General features: G+C 45.5%; 1 long non-coding RNA gene across 1 annotated transcript in view; it reads left to right on the forward strand.

Moving 5' to 3' along the window:
- The window catches only part of LOC116830607 (uncharacterized), a 73,261-nt gene that overhangs the window by 10,066 nt on the left and 42,628 nt on the right, over positions 1–20,567 (forward strand). The window contains exon 2 of the long non-coding RNA XR_004375041.2: positions 4,978–5,094. This is a non-coding gene — a long non-coding RNA (uncharacterized LOC116830607). The remainder of the gene's footprint in view (positions 1–4,977; positions 5,095–20,567) is intronic.

Raw genomic sequence — 20,567 nt, forward strand, 5'->3', positions numbered from 1 at the left:
GTGCCTATGCAAATATTTGAGATTTTGCATTCCAGACATTCTTTCCACACTTCCCATACTTCACCACCAGATGTCAGGGTACAGCTCATCCTGACTCTGCTTACACATATCTAAAATCGATTTTACCCCGTAGTGTAGACCAGCCCTGTAACAAACTTTTCCTGTCCCCTCTTTTTATTATCCATGAGTCAGACCCTCAGCTGGTGTAAATGGACATAGCTACACTGAATTCAAGGGAGCTTTTGTCCTTGCCACCACTGTGGATCTGGGTCTATATATCTTATTTCTCATTTGCGAATGTGCCCAGGAATGTGTCCTTTTTATTTATTTATTTATTTTCATTGTTCATTATTGCTTGACTTTTCTATTCTTTGTTTTACTGTGTTGCGCCTTTTTAAAACAGAATCAAAGCATTTTGCAGAAAGACTGGTACAGGGGTTTCTCTGTGATGCAGACACCTGTTCACTAAGGCCTGGACTGATACCATCATGTCCCTGTACACAGGTTACCAAAGAGCTATCAGATGGTATCAACTTTGTCCTTATTGCCAGCCAGGACTTGATTAAAACCAGTGACCTAGCAGTGAAAGTGTCTTCATCTCATTATCAATTCCCTGAGCCACCTCAGAGGTATTTCGGCACTCAACTCCCACTGAAATCAATGGGAGTTAGGCACCTACATACCGTTGAGGTTCTGGGCCCTAGTCCTTATAAATTTGCCTTTCAGAAATGTCGTAGTCCCAGAACCTGTTCCAGGGTAGAGCAGCTTAGGCAGAATCTCTGCAGGTCTATTTCAGTCTAAGGATTTCTATGGCCCCCATTGGCCAGAGTAGCTGAACATGTCCTCAGTTGTTAATGGATTTTTATCCGCACAACACCCCTGTGAGGTAGGGAAGTGCTACTATTCCCATTTTATAGATGGGGAACTGAGATGCAGGAAGACTAAGTGATGTGCTCTAGAGCAGTGGTTCTCAAACTAGGGCCACCACTTGTTCAGGGAAAGCCCCTGGTGGGCCAGGCCAGTTTGTTTACCTGCCATGTCCACAGATTCGGCTGATCGTGGCTCCCACTGGCTGCAGTTTGCCGCTCCAGGCCAACAGGGGCCGCAGGAAGGGCATACAACACATCCCTTGGCCCACACCGCTTCCTGCAGCCCCCATTGTCGTGGAATACCGAACCGCAGCCAGTGGGAGCAGCGATAGGCTGAACCTGCGGATGCGGCAGGTAAACAAACTGGCCCAGGCCGCCAGGGGCTTTCCCTAAACAAGCTGTGGACCTAGTTTGAGAATCACTGCCCTAGATCACATGAGATGTCTGTAGCAGAGCTGGAAATTGACCATGAGTCTCCCGATCCCCAGGCTTTAGCCTGAAGTCCATTCTTTCTCCCAGAAAAGGTTATGTTGTATAAGTGAGGAAAGATGGAACAAATGAATGGGCCCCTCTGGAGTTAGACACATATGTTTTGTCAACCTTGCTCACCATGAGCAATAGCTGCTGAAGTATCCACCCGGCTGTGATCCAAACCAGCACCTTATCCATTGTCTGAAGCTTTTCTCGCCTCATTTAACAGAACATAAAAAGAACAGGAGAAATGGGTAGTGTAACCACACTGATTTCATTTGCAGCTGGGGAACTTGGCTTTTTGTTTCAGGAAGGCACAGCAAGGGAGGGCGGTGAAGGGGGAAGAAAACACATTGGCTTTTTCTAGGTTTGTTCCACCTGCAGGCTGCTTTCTGAAAACAGAACGTACAGTATATACAGATGTATTTTAAGTGGCTCATTGAATGGAAGATCAGGTTGCATCACAAACTGGCCTTCTGCTCACTTTTTTCACATATTACTAAGTGCTCTTTTGTACTATTTGTAGCATGTCAAGGACTTTATATTATTACCCAGAAGTAGCACTGTATGTTTGTATCAAAACAAAATAAGCAAACCACTGGTGCTAGTAGAACATGCTTTGCTTAACTCCTAAGTGTCCAGCTTTCTACAGCATGAAGCCCATATTGGCAACAAGTAGTAGTTGGCATTTTGGAAACCTTTAGCATGAAGCCATTAAAGCACATGCAAGGTATTTCAAGTGTGAAGTGTAAAACTGAGAATACTTGTTCCATTACTGGGAGGGCTTTACAGCTGGACATTTTACAGACTGGATGCAGTTATCACTGACCAGCTGCTCTAAACAGTTCTCTTTGGCCTGATCAGCTGCTGAATGGATCCACCACCTTTGCTTGCTGCTAGAGATGGGCAAAATTTTGGGAGGCTAAACTTTTTTTATAGAAAAATACTTGTTTGAGTCAATCAACACATTTTGCAAATTTGTGTTGCATTTGCCAAATTGGTTTGGCAGAAAACAAAATTCTGAAAAGGTCAAAAATGTTTAGATTTTTGATTCTTCCTGTAAGACTGAGTTCTTGTCTTTCTGCCCAGGAGCTGTGTTCCTAAGACAGCATTGGTGAGGTGTTTTGTGATTTGGGGCCCTTGAAACCCCCAGAGATTTTTATCAAATTCTTTGTTATTTGTGCTGACTGCTCACCTCCTCTATTTGTCTGACATACCAAAGGCTCGGTGCGGATGGTGGAATGGATAGATCAAAGAAGTTCGTTGTATGATGTCATGAAGTGCCATGCCTGCGTGGACCAAACTATCACTTAAATGTTTGTATGACTTTATCTAGCAGTTTGCACTTCTCCTCGTAATCCATCTGGAATGTAGAGTACATTTCTGACATCTCTGGGCCTGCTACATCTAGCAGCATGGAGGATTTCACCTTCTCCAGTATTTCTTTGGTGTCACTAGCTTCCAGAGAATGTTGGAAGGTCTGAAGCCACCTCCTTCAGGTCTCTCTGGCTCCCTTCCAGATTGGGATTCTTGTGACTTAATTTGCCAAAGATTAAATACTCTTTTTACACCATGTATAACAAAGGTTAACCACACAAAAAATGCTGGTAAGAAACTAGTCGTTATTTCCTGCCCTCCGTCACACCTCAGGCTTATCACAAGGCTATATGACTGTAATGTGGGAGGGGTGCTGTATGAACAGATTCCAGTGGTTGCAGATATCCCTTTAGCTGAAAGCCTACATGTACCTCCTCCTTCTCCAAATATGGTTCAAGGATGAGAGAGAGGCACTGAGGCCCAGATTCTTAAAGATATTTAGGCATTGCTGAGCTCAGTGTTGCAATGCTTAACTGATTAAGGAGCCGAAAAAATCTGATTTTCAAAAGTGATTTAGGCTCTTAGAGGCCTAAATCCCATCGATTCACAATGAGATTTTGGCTCCTAAGTGCATAAAATCCTTCTGTAAATGAGATTTAGTCTCCTAAACCAGTTAGGAATTGCAGCACTGAATACAGCAATGCCTAAATGCCCTTAAAAATCTGAGTCTTATAGTAGTGTTTACCAAAGTGTGGGTGAGCCTGCCTGTGCAGGCATGAAGGACAAACCAGGGGGACACAGACAGACCTCTCATTTGTTCTCTAGAATTTCTGTGTTCACTGTTTTTAAATGTAAGTTTTTAGCTGTTATGGTTGTGAGGGCAACATTCAAAATGTGAACCAAGTGTAACCGATGGAGAGACATCTGACTGAGTTGCAGAGAGCCTGAACAATAGCTCTGACCTTTGAACTGCCCCACTCAGTGAGATGCAACTCAGATGCCCAGTGTTGTTCTTTTCTCTTTACACAATGTACACAATATGTAGGAGCAACACAGGCACGGTGTTTACTATACCAGGTTTACACAATCATGTTTACTAAACATATAGAACATCAAAACCTAGCTACATTTTATGCACTGCTGCTCAGGAAGGATTCTGCCGGCTTCTGAAACACAGAAGGCAGGAAGGGTCACTAAAGAACTTACAAACTACTTAAAGGGATAGTACCCAATTCCTATACACCACAGCCAGCGATGATTTAAATGGCAGCATTGTGTAACTATTTCACTGCGCATCAAAGCACATAAGAAAGGAGAGAACGTATCATATCACAAAGATCTTCCCCAGTGCTGGAAATGTGAAGGACTACTTGGGGGAAGGGAGCACGGCAGATGTATAAGTTAATGGGAAGGACCACAGTATGGAATGAGTAAAATCAGGCCACTTGTGAAGGCTGCCTTTGAATCTGAGGGTTGAGTTAGTAGTGACATCATTTCTTTTCTTTAGCTCTCTTTTTGCGCTATGTTTCTTTGTACGACATATCAAGCGCTATGAAGTGCCAGGCTTCTGAGTCCCACGTTTTGTTTAAATGACGGTATTGCAGTAAGTCTCCTCTCTACCTCTGAAAAAGTTCAGCACTTGTATCCGGCCATGAAGGAGAGAGACTGGTGCTATAGTTATAGCTTCTCACATGCACAAGAAAGAAAGAAAAGCAAGGCTGAGAGGCAGAGAACTTGAAGGGAAACAGAATGCTTCATGTGAGAACAATAAGTGACTGTCTTCTCAAAGTATTCTCAGCCTCTGTAAGCATCATATGTTTGATCATTGCTCCATGGAGGCCCAAGAGATGTGTCTGTCTTGTGGGGTCCACACATGCAAACCTTTGTCAGTTAAGGAGCTCAATGGTGCTATAAAAGTAGCAAAGAGTCCTGTGGCCCCTTATAGACTAACAGACTATTGGAGCATGAGCTTTCATGGGTGAATACCCACTTTTTCGGGTGCTATAATATTCTTGAAGAAGCAGGGGTTCTTAAGTTTCAGCGAAATATTTTCCTTTGACTGGTGCATCAACAACTCAATAGATAAAATCAGATTCAGCATCTGACTCGGAGAACTCCTAATCTCCGAGTTTCTTCATGTCTCTTTAGCCTACTTCCTGCTAGATACCTGCGGTGGCCGAAGACTGGCACTATGCCACAGGTTCAATGAGTCTAACGTAGAGACTTTCACCTTCCCAGATCTGAGTTCAAAACCCAGCTGAGCCTGTGTTTTTTTTCTTGAGAGCCCTATCCTGCTTTCTGAATGGTTTGTTTGCCCTAGAGAGCGCCAGAAGTCTCAGAGGTGGTGAGGTAAACTGACCCTCAGCTGGCCACAAACTGCACAGTTATGAAACAACTATGACCTGAAGACCTATTATATTTCAAATCCAACCCAAAGGTAAGATTCAGCATCTGACTGGTCTTGAGGCTTTTTCTTTAATGAGCCCATGTTTAACTGGGTACCAGCAATAACTTCTGCCAAACGAACACAAGTCAACGTGGAGGTAGCAGCTGAAATCCCTTGGGGCCAACTGAGCACATTTCAAAAGTTCCAGCTGAGAAATTGGGACCCTCAGTTCAGGTTTTAAAATGTACAAACTTCTATAGCTTTGTGGGGTTTATAATTTAAAATGGAGAGGGCCAGGTTCTGATCTCTTTTTGCGCTTACACCCCAGGAGGCCAAAAGAGTTACTCTTGATTTACCTCAAGGTGAAGCAGGACTTGAATATCCTGAGACTTGCATTCCCACTAGAAGGTGAAGGAGAGATTCTCCAGAGTGAGAAAACAACAGGGCTTTAACTAACTAACATGCACACACACACACACGCAGGTATGTTAGCCCAATTAAGACCTATCAAATATCCATAATAAAGAGGAAAACTGTAATCCCTTTCTTTCTGATTTCTTGGTCCCTACTAACTCTCCCCCATGCAGGGATGCCCATTAATAGGAATTTTTCCCACCTTGCCTGTCTGGTAACTGGCCTTTTAAATTTGAAAGCAGCTGCAGTCCTAAAGTGGCCATTCGGTAACTGGCTGCAGCTTGCTGCATTGCCCTCTCTTTCAGCAGGTGAGTATTCTTAATTCCTGCTGTGGTTTTGCCGATTTTTTTCCTTTCTTATTCCTGAGGTGATACCACATTCTCACAGGCCAAACTCTGCAGTGGAGTCTATGGGGTTGCTCTAGATTACATTGATGTATCTAAGGTTAGACTCTAGCCCACTTCCATTGTACTGTTTTCAGTCTGCTGAAGACAATGGTAATTTTGCTTTCACAGGAGTAAGATTTCATGAGTAGGCCCTAGATTTTCATCCGAGATAGTGAAATAAATGCTAATAAAAGCGTAATAAGTATTGGGGAGGGGAAATAATGAATATGAACAAAATATTAATGTATTTTAATTGCCTCTTGATTTGTATGATTGAATATATCATAAATTCTGTCTTTGAGCAGCTGCTCAGTATCTGCAAACGGAGGGGAGTGTTTGACTTTTCTATACATCTAATAAAATGTGCTGTGTCTGATTCTTCACTCTGTTATGCTGGTGTAACTCCATTGACTCCGTGGAGTATACAGTCAGGATAACACATTGGCAAGTCAGGCCTGCTGGTCCAGATTTTCATCCCATCTATACTATCATAAGCCTGACGCAGCACTATGGAAGCCAACAGAATCACTCCAGATTTATACCAGTGTAACCCAGATCAGATTCTGTTTTTTAGCCTACAAAATAGTGCCCATATACAGCACTTCCTTGGCTAGCTAGCACATTGTATGTATTTCATGTGTATATTTGTTATCAAGCCATTTAATCAAAATTAGATTTTTTGAACACTCTATTTTTTTTTCCACACAACCCAAAATTCCTCTGGATTTTCGTAGGCTTGTTAGCAACTTGCATCTCATTATTTCTTTTGTGACTTAACCCTACCAGAAGATGTTTCGTTCTCAGGTCATTGTGACAACTATCTGACATACTGATGCATTCTCCTGCTCTTAGTGTTTCTGTCTCTCCTTGTTAGCAGATTTCAATACCTAAGCTTTCCACCTTCTTCCTTAGCAACCCCACAGGCTGCTTTGAAAGCTGCTGACAATTTTATCCTCTTCTTTTGGCTCCACTCTTTTGCCTCCCTCAGCACAGCTGTCCTGGAAGAGTGACTGTGAATGTAATTATAGAAACCAAACAGACAGTGTGAGATGGGTTGGGTTTTTTTTCCTTCTTGTTGTTGTTTTCCTGCTGTGTAAAACCAATCTTTGCTGGAGTTCAAAGGAAGCTACCTGCCTATTCTGCTGTTGTGCTTCAACAATGAACAGCTCTATCCTTTTCATTTGAATATGCATGTGGAACTTAATGCCGAGCACTATGCACAAATGCGGTTCTTGTATTTCTGGGTATTTAAAGTGACAGTGAGTGATATAGGTCTGAAATTAAAGCTGTGCAGTTGGGGCAGTCCTGGTGCAGTGAACTACTCTTAAGGATGTAATCCCTGCTCTGCCACCGACTCCTGTGGTGGCTTTGAGCAAGTCTTGATTTCACTTCATTGGCTGCAATACAGAGGTGTGTCCCTACGAAATTACCATTGGTTGGTTTCTGGGGAATTTGACGGCTCAGATAATGGTCATGATCCGGGGTCAAATCCAGGACATTCAGTACCAAAAGCACAGGTCTCTACCGTTTCAACTAAAGGAGACTTCCTTGAGCTGTGCATGAGTAGCAGGCTGTTATATCTGTCTGAGCCAGCCATTAGAAGGAGAGATGATCACATGCCTTAAGCATGTGTGTAGCATACAGGTAGGATGCTCTGCCCTTTGGCTGATAGGTCTGCTAGCAAGTCTTGCAGGGATTGTGGTCCCATCTTAATTTTTTATGAGATTTTGCAGCATCCAGAGGACATCTCACTTTACTGATGCTACCGTGCAGGAAACAGGCTCCTCCTTCCACATATTTTATTATGCATGTATGTAGATGTATAGAAACAAGCTGCTTCAGGAGTGAGGGATTGGAGGGTCTCTGTGACTGCTGTGGAGGTGGTACTTAGTTTGAGGGTTGTCATGGGGGTGAAGAGTGAAAAAACTTCATGGGGGTGGAGAGTGAAAAAACTTTTACTTTGTGAGTTTGGTTTTGGGCTAGGAGCCAGATCTGAGGGCTGTTTGGATCTGAGGGTGCCAGTTCAGCTCATTCTAGAGGGATCAATCCCTTTTCATTTTCTTTGTGATTTCCTCTCCCCACCCTATTGGCAGTGCATGGCTCCAGAAGGACAGGGGTATTCTCCTCTGCACCCTGTGAGTGACCTGAGAGGGGGAGAATGCCTTGTTCCTGTGCTGAGGAATCCCAACCGTTTCCACCTGTGGGAGCAATCTGCAATTCGCTGCAATTCATCCAGCTTCCTATGCAGAGGGAGAGAGAGACACTTGGCCTGAGTGACACCTCATTCAAATAGGAATTAGCCCTCCAATGCTCTCTGGGAGCTCAAGAAGCAATCATTATCTCTTAGATCAGCTGTTAAAACCATTTTCAATGTCTCTGCTTTGTCTCTACAGACCCAATTACTGTGATAGACAAAGAGGCTTCAAGAGAAAGTGGGGAGGTGTGCCCAGGTCTTCTGACCTTAGGTCTCCCTTTCTTCATGTGGGAACTCTCTTCCCTCAGTTATGCCACGTGGTAACTGCAGGAAATAGAGGGAGGGATAGAATGCTTTTGGAACCTCCATTTTTGCACAGAGAAAGAAGCTCCAGGATGATCAGCCCCAAGCCAGAATCCTTTGCTGACTTGATTTGGGGGCAGGATCACACTTCTGCAGCTTGATCTCTGATGGCACAAAGTCTAATCCAGTAAACAGATATGTAGTTGATTCGTGACGCATCACGTGGTAGGGAAGGAAGGCAAGCAACTGTTCAGCTACTGGCTCTGTGTCAGGCACGTACAAGCCCATGGTGGTACCGTGACTAGCTGCATGCTACCGAATGGGGGGATCTTGGTCTCAGATCTTTGCTATATGAACAGGTGAGGCCTAGGAGTGCAGCAGGGACAGTAGCAAATGTAACTCTAAGGCAAGGGGGAACCTGCTGATTCTCTGTCTGATATGAAGCTGCCCTGGAGGCAGCACTGTATAGAAGGGCCCACAAGTAAAATGGATCAAGCCATTCCTCCCCATCCCAAACTCTGGGGGAGTCCAAATCCAAACTGCACAACGTGGGTATTTCTCTAGAATGGGCCTAACAGGAACTCAGGTGCTGAATACCCTGAATGCTGGAGCTGTTGAGTTTCAGGTTGAAGTCTTAGTTTGAATGCAGGAGCCCGGGGGTTCTATCTAATCGAAAGTAACATTGGCTGAGCCCTGAAGGGGGAGAGTGATAGTGACACCAGGAGAGAGTGAGAGCCAAGCTACCCAGAGAGACGAAGCCGCCTGGCATGAAGGTTGGACCCATACCATCTCCTTGCCATCCCAATTGGCCAGAGCTTGAATTTTCATTATCAAGTCTGGTGGGGTGGGGATGTTGTATAAGGCTCGGGAGTAACATATGAAGAGGGTTCTAACGGGTAAACCAAGAGCTGGAACAATGAAAGTGGAAGTAGCCAAAAAAGGCAAATAAGAAGGAAGAAAATGGCACACACAGTGACTAAGAGGTGTCCAAGGTGTGGCTCACGGGTCCCATGCAGACAAGAGATGCCATCGTCTTCTAACTAGAGGCACAGCACAGCCAGACTCCAAAGCCCAGCCTGGAATGCTCCATCTTCACCTAACCAGACATGCTGGGACCTGTAGCCTCCACAGGCTGTATTTCCGTAAAGATAACGGTGGATGCAATCCGCTCCAGTCTAGAGACAGCTTTTAAGGAGACGCGGGAGAGAGCTACTTCTGATATCCATTGTCCAGCTGACCTATGAAACCAATTGGTGAGGCAGTTCAGGGTGAGGCACTGCAGGCTGGAGGCTTTGGGCATGATCCTGCTATGGGAGGGGTATCCTGGAAGTTGAGGACTCCACGTACCTCACAGGATCAGGCTCATAAGGAAAAGGAAGCAGAGATCAGGGTGTACATAACATGGAAGCTAAAAGTGCAAAGGATTAATTGCTGCTGCATTAAGGGCCAAATGAACAAATTTCACTGAGAGCCACTCAAGTGGTGGAAACAACCCGGAGCCATGGCAACAAATAGGCTGTGGAATCAGCCATTGAGGATCCTTGATTGGCTAGTTACATGCCCAGGCCTGTGGGTGGGCGTTGGAAGAAGCAGGGATTTAAAGAGGGGGCATGCAGGACCTCCCCGCCACGTTGTGAAAATTCCAGCATTGGGAGGCTGTAGCGGGGTGGTCACCTGCTTCGGCTTGGAAGAGGTTAAAGCCAGCCCTGGGAGAGGGCTGGAGCTGCGAACTAAAGGCTCGTTGATTGGGGAAGCAGCCGCAGCTGGGCCACACCCCAATCAGGCCACAGCTGGCCCTATAAAAGGCCAGTGAGCCAGGAGCTGGTAGAGTCTCTCTCTGGCCATAGAAAGAGAGGGACCTGGCTGCCTGGGAGCTGAGCAGGGTACCAAGCATGGAGCAGGGCTGGGGAAAGGCTAGAGGAGCTGGGGAGCTCCAACCTGGCAAACCCCTAGGCTACAGATCTTTGATGAAGAGCCAGGAAGGGACTGAGGTTGCAGGGGTGCAGCCCAGGGTAGGCCAAGGCAGCAGGTCCAAACCCCCCTTGCCAATGATTAGTGGCCATTACAGACTGCAGTATGCCCCAGTGAGCGGGGGTTAGACGGTGAGTGGCAGTAGCCACTGAGGTGAGATGGGGATAGGGGGCTAGGGGTTCCCCTGAGTGGAGAGACCCAGATTGGGGTTTGCTGCGGTGGGCAGAACCGCTGGGTAAAGGGCACCAGGGTCCAGGAGGGGCAGGGGGGCCAGTGGCAAGCAGGACACCGGCCTGCAAAGGGCACTCCAGAGGCTGAAAAGCTAATTCCCTGGACAACCAGCAGGAGGTGCCATGCCGGTGAGTCACCACACCGTTACAGAGGCTCAGAAGAAAAATGACAAAATTGGATTTTAAGTGACAGATTGAAACAGCCAGCAACATCCATCCTTGCAAGTGTCTTAAAATCCCACCCTTTAAATAAATGCAGGCATGAGTGTGTCCATCTCTAAACATATGGGGCTTCTCAGGTCCTCTACAGATGAGGAGCTGGACTTTCCTTTGGAGAGATTCAAACAAATTTGGGTCAGGAAAGTGACTTGTTTGATAGAGGGTTGAACCTCCTGGCAGGCTCCTAACCACACCCTTCTGTTTGCTGTTCACTGACACAGGCCTGGTCTACACTATGCCGTTAAATCGATTTTAACAGCATTAAATCGATTTAACGCTGCACCCGTCCACACTACAGTGCTCTTTAAATCGATTTAAAGGGCTCTTTAAATCGATTTCTGTACTCCTCCCCAATGAGAGGAGTAACGCTAAAATCGATATTATTATATCGGAATAGTGGCCTCCGGAGGTATCCCACAGTGCACCCACTGACCGCTCTGGACAGCAATCAGAACTCAGAGGCACTGGCCAGGTAAACAGGAAAAGCCCCGCGAACTTTTGAATTCAATTTCCTGTTTGGCCAGCGTGGAGCTCTGATCAGCACAGGTGACCACGCAGAGCTCATCAGCACAGGTAACAATGCAGTCTCCTGAGAATCGAAAAAGAGCACCAGCATGGACCGCAGGAGAGGTACTGGATCTGATCGCTATATGGGGAGAGGATTCAGTGCTAACAGAACTCCGTTAAAAGACGAAATGAAAAATATTTGAAAAAATTTCAAAGGCTATGATGGGAAAAGGCCACAGCAGGGACTCAGTGCAGTGCAGAGTGAAAGTTAAGGAGCTCAGACAAGCATACCAGAAAACCAAAGCAGCAAACGGAAGATCAGGGTCAGGGCCGAAAACATGCCGCTTCTACGCTGAGCTGCATGCAATTTTAGGGGGCTGCGCCACCACTACCCCCCTGTCCGTGGATTCCGAGGTGGGGGTTATAATCTCAACCATGGCGGAGGATTCAGCGGAGGGGGAAGATGAGGAGGAGGAGGAGGAAGAGAGAGACGACCTTGCAGCGAGCACACAGCACTCCATTAGTAGCCCAACAGCCAGGAGCTTTTTGTGACCCAGACGGAATTACCCTCCCAGCCCTCCCAAGCCACTAGCCCAGACAGTGAAGCCATGGAAGCGACCTCTGGTGAGTGTACCTTTGTAAATATGAAACATGGTTTAAAAGCAAGCGTTTTTTAATGATTGATTTGCCATCAGGGCTTGGGATGCATTTGCAGCCAGTAAAGTTACAGGAAAAGTTTGTTAACATGTCTGGGGATGGAGCGGAAATCCTCCCAAGAAATCTCCATGAATCGCTCCTGGAGGTACTCCAAAAGCCTTTGCAGAAGGTTTCTGGGCAAGGCAGCCTTATTCCGTCCACCATGGTAGGACACTTGCCCACGCCATGCATGTAGCAAGTAATTGGGTATCATTGCATGACAAAGCACAGCTGCGTATGGTCCCGGTGATTGCTGGCATTCAAGAAACAGCCGTTCTTTATCTCGCTGTGTTATTCTCAGGAGAGTTATATCGTTCATGGTACCTGGTTGGAAATTCAGGAATTTAATTAAGGGGACAGAGATGGCCATTTTCCTACTGGGCTGTTGCTTAAATCAAATCCTTCCTTGCATGTAGCAAAGCAGGGGGAGGGGAGGAAGGATAGCGCTGAGCTTTTCTGCGTTTGGCTAGCAGGAATCTTCCCAGCTACCAGCCACGCGGGTGGGGGGGGAGGGGGGGTGATTAGCAGTGATCTTCCATGATAGCAGCCATGCGGTGGGGGGGGAGTAAAGCAATCCCTTGGATATTGGAAGAGAGGGGGGTTGGCGTCTGCTGCTGCCTGTTAACAGGAAAAAGGCATCATAGGGCACTGTGTATATGAAGGCTGGAGAAGTCAAACATAAAGCCTTACCATGGCCGCATGAAGCTGAATTATGATGCCCGGACCTGCGTCTGTGAGATCTGTAACACCAGAGCCACAGGCACTCAATATTAAACGATGCAAAATGCGACCTTGTAGTGAAATCACATGTGCTATGTAAGGTGAATAGTGTTGTTCACTGTGAAAGAGTATAACCATTGTTCTGTAAAATGTATCTTTTTACATACTTCTCTCCCTGTTTTCCCTCCCCATGCAGCTGCACATTTTTCAAGCCTCCCTACTCCATCCCGAAGGCTAGCTCAGATAAGGCGGAGGAAGAAGAGGACGCGAGATGAAATGTTCTCTGAAATCATGGAAGTAACCGCAATGAAAGAGCTCATCAGAATGAGTGGAAGGACATGCTAGCAAAGTACAGGAAAGATGCCAGTGAACGTGAGGACAGGAGGGACCAACGTGAAGATAGGAGAGACGCTCGAGATGAGAGGTGGTGCGGCAGGAAGATCAGAGGTGTAGGCAGGAAGATCAGCGGTGGCGGGATGCAACGCTGGAGCTGCTGCGTGATCAAACTGATATCCTCCGACGTCTGGTGGATCTTCAGGAAGAGCAGCGGGGTTACAGAGTGCCACTGCAGCCCATGTTTAACCACCCTCAGTACTCACCATGTTCCATATCTTCCTCACCCAGACGTGTTAGAACGCGTGGGGGAAGGCTTTCTGCACCCGCCCACTCCACCCCGTGGACAGTCCAACCAAAAGGCTGTCATTACATTGAAATGTGCTTAATAGCCTTTTCCTTCCCTCCTATCCTCCTCCCAAACCACACCCCGGGATACCTTGATAATTCTCTGCCTCTTTTTATAATTACTTTTAACAAAGAATACATGCAAAGGGGGAGGGTGGGTTGCTTACAGGGAATGACTTTTAATAAAGAATACATGATTTTTAAATGATAGTGACTTTTTATTTCTTAAGCAAGCTGTAATCAAAGGGGAGGGTGGGTTGCTTACAGGGAAGGAGTCAATGAAGGGGGGGGGGTTCTTGAAGGGGAAACAAACACAGCAGTCACACCGTACCCTGGCCGTGATGAAACTCGTTTTCAAGGCTTCTCTGATGCGCACCGCTTCCTGGTGTGCTCTTCTAATCGCCCTGGTGTCTGGCTGCTCGTATCAGCGCCAGGTGATTTGCCTCAGCCTCCCACCCTGCCATAAAGGTCTCCCCTTACTCTCACAGAGATTGTGGAGCACACAGCAAGCAGCAATAACAAAGGGACATTGGTTTGGCTGAGGTCTGAGCGAGTAAGTAATGTGCGCCAGCGCCCTTTAAAACGGCCAAATGCACATTCTACCACCATCCTGCACTTGCTCAGCCTGTAGTTGAACAGCTCCTGACCACTGTCCAGGCTGCCTGTGTATGGCTTCATGAGCCATGGCATCAAGGGGTAGGCTGGGTCCCCCAGGATAACGACAGGCATTTCAACATCCCCAACTGTTATTTTCTGGTCTGGGAAGTAATTCCCTTGCTGCAGCCGTTTAAACAGAGTAGTGCTTCTGAAGACGCGAGCGTCATGACCCTTCCTGGCCATCCCACGTGGATGTTGGTGAAACGTCCCTTGTGATCCACCAGTGCTTGCAGCACCATTGAAAAGTACCCCTTGCGGTTTACGTACTGGGTGCCCTGGTGCTCCGGGGCCAAGATAGGGATATGGGTTCCATCTATGGCCCCCCACAGTTAGGGAATCCCATTGCAGCAAAGCCATCCACTATGACCTGCACGTTTCCCAGAGTCTATCTTCCCCCTCCACTGACATCCTCCAGCCATGGTTGAGATTATAACCCCACCGGAATCCAACGGGACAAGGGTGAGGGTCATAGTGGTGGCACAGCCCCTAAAAATTGCAGTGCAGCCAGGTAGAAAAGCGGCATGTTTTGGGCCCTGACCTGATCTTCGTTTGCTGCTTTGGGTTCTCTGGTATGCTTGTCTGAGCTCTTTAACTTTCACTCTTCCACTTGCACTGAGTCCCTGCTGTGGCTTTATCCCTCATAGCCTTTGGACATTTTTTAAATATTTTTTCATTTTTGTCTTTTAGACATTGGAGTTCTGTTATTCACTGATCCTCGGCCCATATAGCGATCAGATCCAGTTACCTCTTGTGCGGTCCATGCTGGTGCTCTTTTGTCGATCTTCAGGAGACTGCATTGTTACCTAGTGTGTGAGCTCTGCGTGCGGTCACCTGTGCTGATCAGAGCTCCACACGCGCCAACAGGAAATTGAATTCAAAAGTGTGGGGCTTTCTGTTTACCTGGCAGGCCTCTGAGTTCTGATTGCTGGTCCAGAGCCGGTCAGTGATGCACTGCTGGGATAGCCTCCCGGAGGCCAATAATGTCGATTTCCGTCCACACTAACAATTAATGTTCCTAGTGTGGACGCGCACAATCGACTTTATAATATCTGTTTTATAAAATCAGTTTAAGCTAATTCGAATTTAGCCCGTAGTGTAGACGTAGCCACAGACAGGTGTAAGATGCAAGTTCTGTGGGTTTCGGCTCCACCTGGTGCTTTTGATTTGCAGCACTGTGCAAACTGTCTTCAGTTCTGCATGGCTGATCTCAGAGCATCTGCTCTCTGTAAATGTGTGTGTGATGCTGTCAGCAATGACACCTTTTGGGATCTGTGTGGTGTCACATTCCTTGGGTTTCTGGCCCAATCTCTGCAAATCACAAAGGCTATATTCCTTCCGGTGTTTTGCTTCCACTGAACAGATACCAGTACAAATGGTCCCAAGCCCCAAAATTGCATTTTGATTTTGAACCACGATGATCACAAGAGGTGATTTCTGTTCGTCCGCATAACCCAGATCCAGGTTGGAATTCCCAAACAACACAGCCCCTGCCTGCAAAGAAAAGTGGTTTTCAATGCTGAAGTTCTAGTTAAGCTATGTTAAAGAGGTAGGGCCAGCCACAAAGTTCAGACTCACAGATCCAAATATCCCCATGGGCCTGTCCCCAAATCTCAGGGCTGTTTGAACAGGGGGCGGGGACGGGGGGCGGGGTGTAGGCTCAGTCCCTTCTCTGAATATTAATGTTGATTTTTTTTTAATTGTGACAAGACACTTAGACTCAGTCTCAGTACTGCAGCAATTCTCAATATAAGTGTGATGAACAGAAATGGATTGACACTGTGAAAATAGCTGGTACTTGTGGGCATACCAAAAATACTTGGCTTCCTCAAGTGACCGGGGGATGCTGCTTCTGGCTCCTGATATTGCTACTTCTAGGGAGGCTGGTACATCCACATGAGGAACTAATCCAACCCCTGCTCCTTCCGCCCCTCCCCCCCCCAAAGCAGCAAGGTCTTGAAAGAGTTTCACAAAACAAGGTGGGGGTGTTGCTCATCTGAGTTGGTTGTGGAGAAAAGGTTCAGCGTGTAAAGACAGTAACCAAGCAGTGATCCTGTGATCCTTCCCCTTCTTCCATCCCCACTATGTCAAAGACACTTCCACCTTACCGAATCATTCACATTCATCCCTAAGTGTACCTGACCATTTCACAAGAGCATAGGAGTAGCTGGATCCATAGGCCTAACACAAAAGATAGACTGCCTCCAACAGAGGCCAATACATGATGCTTCTGAATATGGTTAAGCCATTTTATAATGCATCTAGCCCTTTGGGTAATGCTATACATGAAGCATAGGAAGAAGGAGATTGGACATTCCTTCCTGATCCCTCTGGTGATCAGTTGCTCTTATTCATAGGCTCCAAGGCCAGAAGGGTCCACTGTGATCATCTAGTCTGAGCATCTAAGCTTGATTTTAAAATGGCCAGTGATGGAGAATCCACAACACTTGGTAAATTGTTCCAATGGGCAATTACCTGCACTGTTAAACTGTATGCCTCGTTTCCAGTCTGAATTTATCTAGCTTCAGCTTCCAGCCATTGAATCGTGTTACACCTTTCTCTGCTAGATTGAAGAGCCCAGTATTAAATATTTGTTCCCCATGTAGATACTTATAGACTGTAGTCAAGTCACCCCTCAACCTTCTCTTTATTAAGCTAAATAGATGGAGCTTCTTGAATCTGTAACTATAAAGCAGATTTTCTAATCCTTTAATCATTGCTGTGGCTCTTCTCTGAACTTTCTCCAATTTTTCAACATCCTTCTTAAATTGTGGCCTTCAGAACTGGACGCAGTATTCCAGCAGCAGTTGCACCAGTGCCAAATATAGAGATAAAATAACTTCCTTCTCCTACTTGAGAGTTCCCTATTTACACATCTCAAGCTCACATTAATGCTTTTGGCTACAGCATCACACGGTGAGCTCATGTACAACTGATCATCCACCATGATCCCCAAATCATTTCCAGAGTCACTGCTTCCCAGGATGGAGTTCCGCATCCTGTAAGCATGGCTTACATTCTTTGTTCCCAGATGTACACATTTACATTTAGCTAAATTAAAAGACATATTGTTTGCTTTGCTTAATTTACCAAGTGATCCAGATTGCTCTGAATCAGTGACCTGTCCTCTTCATTAGTTACCACTCCCCCAATTTTTGTGTCATCTGCAAACTTTATCAGTGATGATTTTGTTTTCTTTCAGGTCATTGATAAAAATGTTAAATAGCGTAGGGCCAATTCCAGTCCTTGTGGGCCCCTACTGGAAACACACCTGTTTAATGCTGGTTCCTCATTTACAAATACATTTTGAGACTGATCAGTTTGCCAGTTTTTAGACCCTTTAATGTGCGTCATGTTCATTTTATATTGTTCTAGTTTTGAAATCAGAGTGTGACACTGTCCTGAACAATGAGATATGATTACCTAGATCTTGGATCGCACAGCTCAAGTGGTCTTAAGTATCCATCCTTGTTGAAAGCCCTACTACTTCATTTGTCTTGACAGCTTCCTGCAGCACTGAGTTCCGCAGGTCCACAACACACTTCCTGGAGAAATATTTTTATTGGTTCTTTAAATGCATCTGGCCTTTAGTTTTATTGAGTGGTCACTTGTTCTTATATTGTAGAACAGGGTAAAATAGAGGGAATAATCTGGCTTTGCAAAATCATATTATATAGAAAATGCCTATATAGTGTATGGGTAATCCTTAGCATAACAACAGTAGCTTGCAAGCAGGCGTGAATCAAATCAAAGTACCCAAGTGCAAGAGAACATAACCTACCTGGCTGTAGGGAAGGTTCATCCAGGAATCTAAATGCTGTCCATTTCTACAGAAGAGGATTGTGCTCGCCTCAGGAGCACACTCCTGACACCAAAGGGCAACGACCAAGGTATTCAGAAATGCCTAATCATCTGGGGTGGCTCAGGTTTTGGGCGTCCAATTTGAGATTCTTTAAAGGGGCCTGATTTTCAGAAAGTGTTGAGAGTCTGACCTTGGAAAATCTGGCCCTTTGAGGGATCTCAAGTTGCATACCCCAAAAGTGAGGCACTCAAGTTCATGAGACACTTAAAAAACTTGGCTAGCACATTTAAAATGGACTAAAGGAAATACCATTTAATGTAACATAATTAACCAGCATAACTCTGCCATGGGATACGATTAAGGCGAGTACCTAAATAAAATGTAGATAGATATTCACATAATTGAGGATATTCTCTACACCACAGGGACTATGGTGGCAGAACTACGGCTCCATAGCTATGCTGGGATAATCCAGCATGTAGATGCATATAACAGCAATGGAAGGGGTCTCTCCATCACTGTAGGAACTCCACCTCCCCAAATGTGTAGCTGTAAGCATTCTTCCATCAACATAGTTGTGTCTACACCAGGGGTTAGGTCGGTATAGCTACAGTGCTAAGGGGTATGGCTTTTTAACACTGTCAAGTGTAGACCAGGATTAAGGATCGTACAGTTAGAAGATCCAAAGTACAAAGAGTGTCACTGGTCAAGATTCAGGGCCTATACTGGTCACCATCTGCAAGATCGAGAAGAACCCTCCCTCATGAGAGAGCATTCGTCAGATGCATTGTGGGTATTATTTTCTTGCTTGCCTCTGAACCAACTGTCATTGGTCATGTTGGACTGTAGGATACCACCCCAAATGGACTATTAGCTTGATTTGCTGTTATAGATCTTCCGTTTCTAATTAGATCTTGGGAGCTCATATATATTTATGAACTTTTCCAGGGACTCTGCAGAAATATAACTGTGCTGGTTTTAAATATTATCTGCACCTCATGCTCACCACTCATTTTCCCATCTCTTTTTTTTGGTTTGGGGGCAGAGAGTTGTGTGGGAGGGTTTTTTTTTTTGTTTTTGAGCCTCAAGAAATATTTTCTTATGCACCTCACAGCTCTGTCTCTGCAAACGCAAAGTGGTGTGTCCTATGGTCCATTTGTGCACTTCAAGTCTGATAGATGAGGATGCTAATGGAATATAAACTATCAAATTAAAAACTTTCATATTAAGGATGCCGACAGTGTTTCTGTACCTGTGAATTTCAGATGGTGCTTGCAATTTCTTCCTGCTCCTTAATGTGATGCAATATTCACAATTTAATATGTCACTTTTTGAAGAATGGGGAATGTACAGTTTTAACCGGTAGTTCCAAAATTACCAGAAATTGTGCATCACTTTTGCTCCAAGCAGCTTCATTATGCAGTCTGTAGAAACTGCTGGATGATTATACTGTGCTTAAAAACCCGATTCTTCTCTCCTTGGCCATGATGGATTTACACTGCTGTAACCCTTCAGTGGGTACCCTGACTCCACTGTAATAGAGAGTGGAATTGTGCCCTATGACTGCTAAATAAGAATGGGTGAGCCAATCCTGGCATTTATTAGAGTGTTTGTTTCTGCTTTTCTCCACCCCCTCTACATTCTTCAGGTGAGGCATTTACTTCACTTAGTGGCAATTTAGATCACCGTGTAAATGCTGCAAAATATTATAAAGATTAGAGGCCTGATTCTGATTTCACATTGTGGAGTAAGAGATAGGTTAGAAGGCAATGGTCAGTTACACCTGCAATGGTCAGTTACACCTGCAACTGACACAAAGCAAGAGTCTGAAACTGTGCAGCCATGCACAAGTGTGCAATGACATTTTTAAATCCCTCCTGGAGTGAGATAGTCCATGACAATGGGGAAGGATAGGAGCTGGAGCACATTTGCCTGATTATTCCTCTGCTCTCTCGCTCTCCTACTTCAAAACACTGCACATTTTGCTAATCAGGTTTTAGGCTGGATGCTGCTTGCCTGCCGAAAGGTAAAGGGGGGGAAATAATAATAGAGTATCTATTTCAATAAAACCATTACAACGGGGAGTTGCGGGCAAAATAGTCTTCGGCAGGATACATTGTCTCTCGGAGAGGGTTCCAAAGATTAGATTACCACGGAATCCATCATGGGCAGAGAGGGTAAATATGTTAGCAATATGATAGTGGCTTTAGGCAATTATTCCTCCAGCTGTTGCTAGTGAGGATAATGCAATTTGGTGCAACTAACTGCAAGATTAATGGAACTGTTCAGATATTTAATCTGATGAAGGCATTACATGAAAGGCTGACAGCAGCCTGCATGCTTTCCAGCTTGCCGGGTCTTTTTGTCCAGTGATGGGGGGAAATCACATGCAGATATTTATGAAGAAACACAGGGACAGTCTATTGTTTTTAAGTATCGGAGGGGTAGCTGTGTTAGTCTGGATCTGTAAAAGCAGCAAAGAGTCCTGTGGCACCTTATGGACTAACAGACGTTTTGGAGATGAGCTTTCGTGGGTGAACACCCACTTCGTCGGATGCATGTAGTGGAAATTTCCAGGGGCAGGTATATATATGCAAGCAAGAAGCAGGCTAGAGATAACAAGGTTTTGTAGTAGGCAAGCCATTCAGAGACTTCGTTTAATCCTGAGCTGATGGTGTCAAATTTGCAGATGAACTGAAGCTCAGCAGTTTCTCTTTGAAGTCTGGTCCTGAAGTTTTTTTGCTGCA

This window comes from Chelonoidis abingdonii, chromosome 3 (genome assembly GCF_003597395.2).
Source record: "Chelonoidis abingdonii isolate Lonesome George chromosome 3, CheloAbing_2.0, whole genome shotgun sequence".
Classification (NCBI taxonomy): domain Eukaryota; kingdom Metazoa; phylum Chordata; order Testudines; family Testudinidae; genus Chelonoidis; species Chelonoidis abingdonii.